Below are 7721 nucleotides of genomic sequence, written 5' to 3'. Positions count from 1 at the left end.
ATCTAGTGTCCAGAGAATCCTTCAGAATGAGAATTTGGAGAACAAGAAAAATAATGGCATATTTTAAAATATCCAGTCAAACCTTTGTCTATGGATTCCTCCATGGTTCCCCATGTGTGAGGGCATCGGATAATTCTGAAGTAGGTAAAAATCATTACATCCCATGTGCAAATGCCTAAAAGTAGATAAACATATCCTTTTCAGGGAAATGTAATAACTCTTCTTTCATTTTAAAGAGAGGGAACATGCACCTATGTGGTGCAGGTGGTTGAGCATCAGCTCTTATTTTGGTTGGGGTCCTTATCTCCAGATGATGAGCTCCAGCCCCGCACGGAGCTCTGCACTGAGCCCAGGCTCCTTTTTTTTTTTAGAAGTATGTATGCCTTGGAGGCAGATTTCAGCTACCCATTCTTTTTTTTTTTAATTTTACCTTTTTTTTAAATTGGAGTTCAATTTGCCAACATATAGCATAACATCCACTGATCACCCCATCAAGTGCCCCCCTCAGTGCCTGTCACCCAGTCACCCCCACCCCCCGCCCACCTCCCTTTCCACCATCCCTTGTTCATTTCCCAGAGTTAGGAGTCTCTCATGTTCTGTCTCCCTTTCTGATATTTCCCACTCATTTTTTCTCCTTTCCCCTTTATTCCCTTTCACTATTTTTTATATTCCCCAAATGAATGAGACCATATAATATTTGTCCTTCTCCAGTCTCCTTCTTTCTCTGCTTTCCCCCACCTCCCTCCATGCCACTGCAGGATCTCTCTATATGTAAAATAAAGAAACCTCTAAAAAAATTAAGACTGATTAGGAGTGCTGGGTACCAAAAAATGGAGCCTAGATCTTAGAGCAGGAAGGAGAATTGAGGGGTTGCATGCAACTCCATTTTCTGGTCATTGTCCTCCCTAGTGATGGACCCTGAAGACTGGAAACTACAGCAAGATCATTTTGATTTTCTCTACAATAATGGCTTGGAGACATAGCTCAGACCTGAAGAGCCAGAGGGAGAGACCAAAGCCTGAGGGACAGGGGAGCAGAGAGGAGAAGACGAGGGAGGGCTTGGGGATTTTGGCAGGGAGAATCTGCAGGATCTGGTCCAATATGGAGGATCTGAACACAGAGCTGGTTTAGAGAGAGGAGACTGTGTCTGTGACCAGGGTTAAGGTCAATGTCTCAACTGTGGATACATCAGTAGTGACACAGGGTCACAGTTTATGGGATGAGATGATAGAGCTGATTGTGCAACACTGTTTGGATCCACATGGTCAGTTGCAAACAGTAGTTGTCCCTGTTCTTCTTCTCCACACTGAGTGGCGATGTGCCACTAGATGCTGATACCTCATCTGCCTGTGTCTCCTGGGATGTCCCAGTTTTCTTACTTCATATGCATCACAGGACTGTTTCTCTTTCCTGTGGAATGATGGATCATAGTGCAGAAGAGACCACCCTGCTTTGTCTCTCCAGGTAATTTTCTTGGAGAGAAAGCTCTGAAAGGAGGCTCAGAGACAAGATCCTTGGGTCCTGAGGATTTGTCTCATGTCCTCCTTATCTGAGACCCTGTGAGTATCAGGAGCTGCTCCCACCCCACAATGTGCAGCATAGTCATAGTCAGCCTCGTCCTCAGGCTGCAGCCCAGACATGAGCAGGAGACCTGCATTGCCTGAGGCATCATTAGATCCATAGAAGTGACTGAGAACCCCGTGCCCTGGCACTTATCTGGATCTGAGGGAACTCCTGATGCCTCCTTGATTCTCCTTGTCCAGTATGTTCAGTACCTGCCAACATTGAGGCCCTGGGAAGGATGCAGGTGAGTCTGGTTGTTGATCCCAAAGGTGAAGAGAGGAAGGAGGAGTGTGTCCTCACAGCCTGTGACAGGGAACCTGTAGACACAGACACACATAAATATTAGCTAGATTCAGAGTAAATTATATCTAGGCTCTGAACCACAGGGGCGATGCAGGCTGGTCTCTGAGGCAAGCCCATCCCTACCTGTGCAATGAGAGTGGAGCACAAAGAGGACAGGAGTCCAGGCCATGATGATACGTCCCCAAGGTCCCTGTAGTGGTCTAGGCTGCCCCAGGCTCCATTTTTCCTTCACCCTCTGCCACAGGAGGGCCTGTCCATACAAATGGGCTCCATCCCGTGACTGTTCAGCCCCTGGTGATAGATCAGCTCACAACACTCACTGAGGAGGATGTAGGTGGCTTCAGCCCTGTGGAGAGCTGTTGGGAGGAAGAACCCCCTGAGACTACACACAGGTACCTGCTCAGGGGACTGTGTCAGTCCAGAGGGGACACAGCTGCTGAGTCCCATCAGGGAGCACTGTGCCAGGCCCCAAGGCCCAGGATCCTTTGAATGCTTCTCACTAATGAGCTGCTTAGGGACCACAAGCAGCCCCATAGGCCCCCCACTGCTGGCCAGGGCACACACCTCACCACGACCCAAACCTTGAGAGTGAGCTAGTTAGTGCCTCGACCTCACTAGGTCTCATTTCTAGGTACCAGGATCCTTTAGGCCTGCCCATGATACTGTTGAGTCTCACTCTCAGAGGGGGTCCTGATAAGGCAGTGTCTGTGAAAATTAATAGAAGGAAAATCTCTTTGAATGGGAGTTCTGAAACCAGTAGGGGGCACTTGTGCCCACAACCCTCAATTGCAGACCCACCTGAAGACAGACCTTGCAAGTCTACACTACTGTAGTCACTGCCTTACTACCTCAGTAAGAGAAAGATTTCCTCCCCTGGCAACATCCCAACCAATAAGAAATTGTAACAACTCAACCGATGACAAGCCATATTTCAATTTACTCCCATGGACCTTTTATCAATAACAGCCCTCCCACAGTCAATCACCCTTTGCTCTATAAAAGAACTCTCTTATCTTTTCTTCTCTGGACTTGCCTGTGGTTTTCCCATACCTTCCTGTCCTGGATGTCAATTCTGTTTTTCTTAATAAAAAAACCCTATTATCGGAGGGAGGGGCAAGATGGCAGAAGAGTAGGGTCCCCAAATCACCAGTCCCCACTAAATTACCTAGATACCCTTCAAATCATCCTGAAAATCTACGAATTCAGCCTGAGATTTAAAGACAGAACAGCTGGAATGCTACAGTGAGAAGAGTTCACGCTCCTGTCAAGGTAGGAAGACGGGAAAAAAGAATTAAAGAAACAAAAGGCCTCCAAGGGGGAGGGGCCCCGCGAGGAGCCGGGCTAAGACTGGGGCGAGTGTCCTCAGGACAGGAAAGCTCCCTCCCAGAGAAGCAGGAGCTACAACAACCTTCATGGGCAAAAAGGCGCTCTAAAGGAGTTAGAGCAGGGCTGCAGGAGGGCGGGGATGCCCTCAGGCTCCCTGGGACATTAACAGACACCTGCACCCCGGGAGAGTGCGCCAAGCTCCCTAAGGGCTGCAGCGCCCACGGCAGGACCAGAGCAGCTCGGAGGGGCTGGGGCGGCGGCTCCGTGGAGGGTGCTGCGGGGCGGGAGCAGCTCTGAGGGGCTCAGGCAGTGGCTCCGCGGAGGGGGCTGCACCACCAGGGGAGCGAATCCAAAAGTGCAGGCCTGGGAGCACTGGGCGCCGGGACACAGCCCAGGATCTGGCCGCCCCCGGGACAGGCAGAGGCCAGGAGGGCCCAGGACAGCAAGGATGCTCCTGCCCAGAGCTGGGCAGATCAGCAGCCTACCCCGGAGCCTCCAGACCCTGCAGATTGACTGCTCCAGAGTTACTGCAGGGGCTGTATACAGGTTTTCACTCCTGGCCGCTGGCACTGGGGTTGTTCCTCCTTGGGCCTCACGTGGTAAACAACACCCACTGAGCGCTTCACCAGGCAGGGGGAGAGGAGCTCCCCAAGGGCTAACACCTGAAAATCAGCACAATAGGCCCCTTCCCCAGAAGACCAACTAGACGGACAAGTTCCAGGGGAAGTCAAGGGACTTAAAGTATAAAGAATCAGAAGATACGCCCCAATGTTTTGTTTTGTTTTCTTTTTGCTTTTTGATTTCTTTGTTTGCTTCCCCCACCCTTTTTTTCCTTTTTCTTTTTATTCTTTTTTTCTTTTTTCTTCATCTTTTATTTTTTTCTCCTTTCTTTCCTTCTTTCTCTTCTCTCCATTTCTCCTTTTCCCAATACAACATGGTTTTGGCCACTCTGCACGGAGCAAAATGACTAGAAGGAAATCCTCACCTCAAAAGAAAGAATCAGAAACAGTCTTCTCTCCCACAGAGTTACAAAATCTGGATTACTATTCAATGTCAGAAAACCAATTCATAAGCACTATTATAAAGCTACTGGTGGCTCTAGAAAAAAAGCATAAAGGACTCAAGAGACTTCATCACTGCAGAATTTAGATCTAATCAGGCAGAAATTAAAAATCAATTGAATGAGATACGATCCAAACGAGAAGTCCTAACCACAAGGGTTAACGAGGTGGAAGAACGAGGGAGTGACATAGAAGACAAGTTGATGGCAAAGAGGGAAACTGAGGAAAAAAAGACAAACAATTTTAAGATCATGAGGATAGATTAAGGGAAATAAATGACAACCTGAGGAAGAAAAACCTACGTTTAATTGGGGTTCCTGAGGGTGCCGAAAAGGACAGAGGTCCAAAATATGTATTTGACCAAATCATAACTGAAAACTTTCCTCTCAAAGAGGAAGACATAGACATGGCCAACATGCACATGAGAAAATGCTCTGCATCACTTGCCATCAGGGAAATACAAATCAAAACCACAATGAGATACCACCTCACACCAGTGAGAATGGGGAAAATTAACAAGGCAGGAAACCACAAATGTTGGAGAGGATGCGGAGAAAAGGATCCCTCTTACACTGTTGGTGGGAATGTGAACTGGTGCAGCCACTCTGGAAAGCCGTGTGGAGGTTCCTCAAAGAGTTAAAAATAGATCTGCCCTATGACCCAGCAATTGCACTGTTGGAGATTTACCCCAAAGATACAGATGCAATGAAACGCTGGGACACCTGCACCCCGATGATTCTAGCAGCAATGTCCACGATAGTCAAACTGTGGAAGGAGCCTTGGTGTCCATTGAAAGTTGAATGGATAAAGAAGATGTGGTTTATGTATATAATGGAATATTCCTCAGCCATTAGATATGACAATTACTCACCATTGGCTTCAACGTGGATGGAACTGGAGGGTATTATGCTGAGTGAAGTAAGTCAATCCAAAACTCCAGTAAAAAATACACAAAAATAAACAAAAACGGGAGTTTAAAATACAAATACATTTCTGTGAGAACATGTGGAACTCATGCTTCTAATTCCCCAGAGATGGAACCGCTTCTGAGACTCTGACCTGGACACGTCAATGGGGAGGGAACTGGTGAGCCTGGAAACCAGCTGGGCTCTCAGGGCTTTGGGCCTTGCTGAGGTGTGTGTCCTGTAACAAGGAGGGGGCACTGAGGGACCGCCCTGTGGTCCCTACAGGGCTGCTCAGTGAGGACCCTTCACTCAGGGTGCCTGGGCTTGAGAACTGGGTTATGAGCTTCCTGATGGGGACTCATCATCTGTGTCCCCTCTGGCCTGGCAGTCTCCTCTGAGGACCTGTGTGTGGTCCCAGCAGGTGCTTCCATCCAGGGCTCTCCCCAGGGCTGAAGCCACCTCCATCCTCCTCAGTGTGTGGTGTGAGCAGAGCTCCAGGATCAGGGCCCAGGAAGGGGCTGGGCAGTCAGTGGGTGGAGCCCATGTGCAAGGACAGGCTCTCCTGTGGCAGAGGGGGGAGACGAGGAGATCTGGGGCAGCCCAGGCCACAGAGGGGACCAGATCTTTAATGTTCTTTCTACTCTGTCAGTGCACAGGTCAGGACTGACCTCAGGGACACAGAGCCACTGTCAGCCTACGTCAGCTGGTCTAGCTTAGAGATTTGAGGAAATTTAGTCTGGCCCCTGATCCATCACCCGTGAATGTGTCTGCAGGTTTCCCGTCCCAGCCTGTGCTGACCCAGCCGCCCTCCCTCTCTGCATCCCTGGGAACAACAGCCAGACTCACCTGCACCCTGAGCAGCAGCTGCAGCGGTGGCCATATGCTGGTTCCAGCATGCAAGAGGCCTCCTGAGTACCTGCTGATGGTGTACTGAGACTCACCAGGGCCCTGGGGTCCCCAGCCTCTTCTCTGGCTCCAAGGACACCTTGGCCAATGCAGGGCTCCTGCTCATCTCTGGGCTGCAGCCTGAGAATGAGGCTGACTGTCACTGTGCTACAGACCATGGCAGTGGGAACAGCTCCCAATACTCACAGCGTCTCAGATATGGAGGATGTGAGACAAAGACCTCTGGACCCACAGACATGGTCCGGAGCTACTTTTCAGAGAATCTTACCCAGAGATACATGCAGGGGCACATATATGTAGGAAGGTCTGGGTTCTTTTTAATATTCTTTTTATTTATTTATTTATGAGCGACATGGAGAGAGAGGCAGAGACATAGGCAGAGGGAGAAACAGGTTCCCTGCAGGGAACCTGATGCAGGACTCCATCCCTGGACCTGGGATCACAATCTGAGCCAAAGACAGATGCTCAATCACTGAGACACCCAGCTGCCCCAAAGGTCATGTTTCAGAAGATGAAAGAGAAAAACTAAGGATATGCCTGCAAGGTGACACGTCATAGGACATCCGAGGAAGACAGGAAGAAATGAGAGGTCAGAGTCCAGCTGCACACCCCCTTGGGGTCTGGAGAAGATGGACAGGGATAAATACTGTTTCTGCAACTGAACTTGCTGCCCAGCAAATATTCATCCACAGTCAGTTCTATCATCTCATTCCATGAAGTGTGACCTTTGTCACTCCTGATGTACCCATGGCTGATGCACTGTCAATAACCTGGTCCTGGACGGTCTCCTCTCTCTGAACCAGACACACGTGAATTTGGACAAGCTCCTGCAGACTCTCCCTGACAACATCCCCACCCCCTCCCTCCTCTTCTCCCCTCTGCGCTCCTGTCCCTCAGGCTTGTCTCTCCCTCCGGTTCTTCAGGTCTGAACTCTGTCTCCACCTCAGGATTTCAGAGAAAATCAGAAATGATCTTGCTGAAGTTCCCAGTCCCTAGGGTCCATCTGTGGGGAAGAATGACCAGAAATTGGGGCTGCATGTGACACCCTACATTCTCCTTCCTGTTTCTGTCACTCGGCAGCACCTGCACGTCTGATTCAGAGCTGTTCTCATTTGAGTCCTCACTGCCTGGATCAATCCTCTGTCAGGGAGAAGGGCTTTGAGACACAGGCCTTGAAATCTGGGTACCAGGACCTGAGATAAAGGGCAATCTCCCGTGTTTTTGGGCTTCTCCATCCATTCAAATGTTAGACTAATCTGTGCTCACCTGCTGTCCTTGGTGTCACAATCTCCAGAAGACACAATCCCTAGTAACAGGGAACTCAAGTTACTGAGGTGCTGTGACCTGGGTAGCCAGGATGTGCTCTGAATACCTGTTCCTTGGGACAAAGCTGATCCTCAGGATTCCTAGGGAGAGTCTCCGTCCCCACGGGTAGCTCTGCCCCTCACCATTTCTGGGATCCAATCGGCACCTGAGGTTGATCAGTACATTGATTCTGGGACCCCAGCCTCAGGGCTGCTCCACCGGAGATCAAGGCCCCTGGGGATGTGGGACTCACACTCCCTATGCTCTCAGGGCTGGGCTGTCACTCCCTGAGTCTCAACAGGGACACGTAAGCTAGGCTGGACCTCTGCTAAATAATCTTTCCAAGTCAGGA

Source organism: Canis lupus, chromosome 27 (genome assembly GCF_048164855.1).
Source record: "Canis lupus baileyi chromosome 27, mCanLup2.hap1, whole genome shotgun sequence".
Lineage (NCBI taxonomy): Eukaryota > Metazoa > Chordata > Mammalia > Carnivora > Canidae > Canis > Canis lupus.
This window is presented reverse-complemented; position numbering follows the sequence as displayed.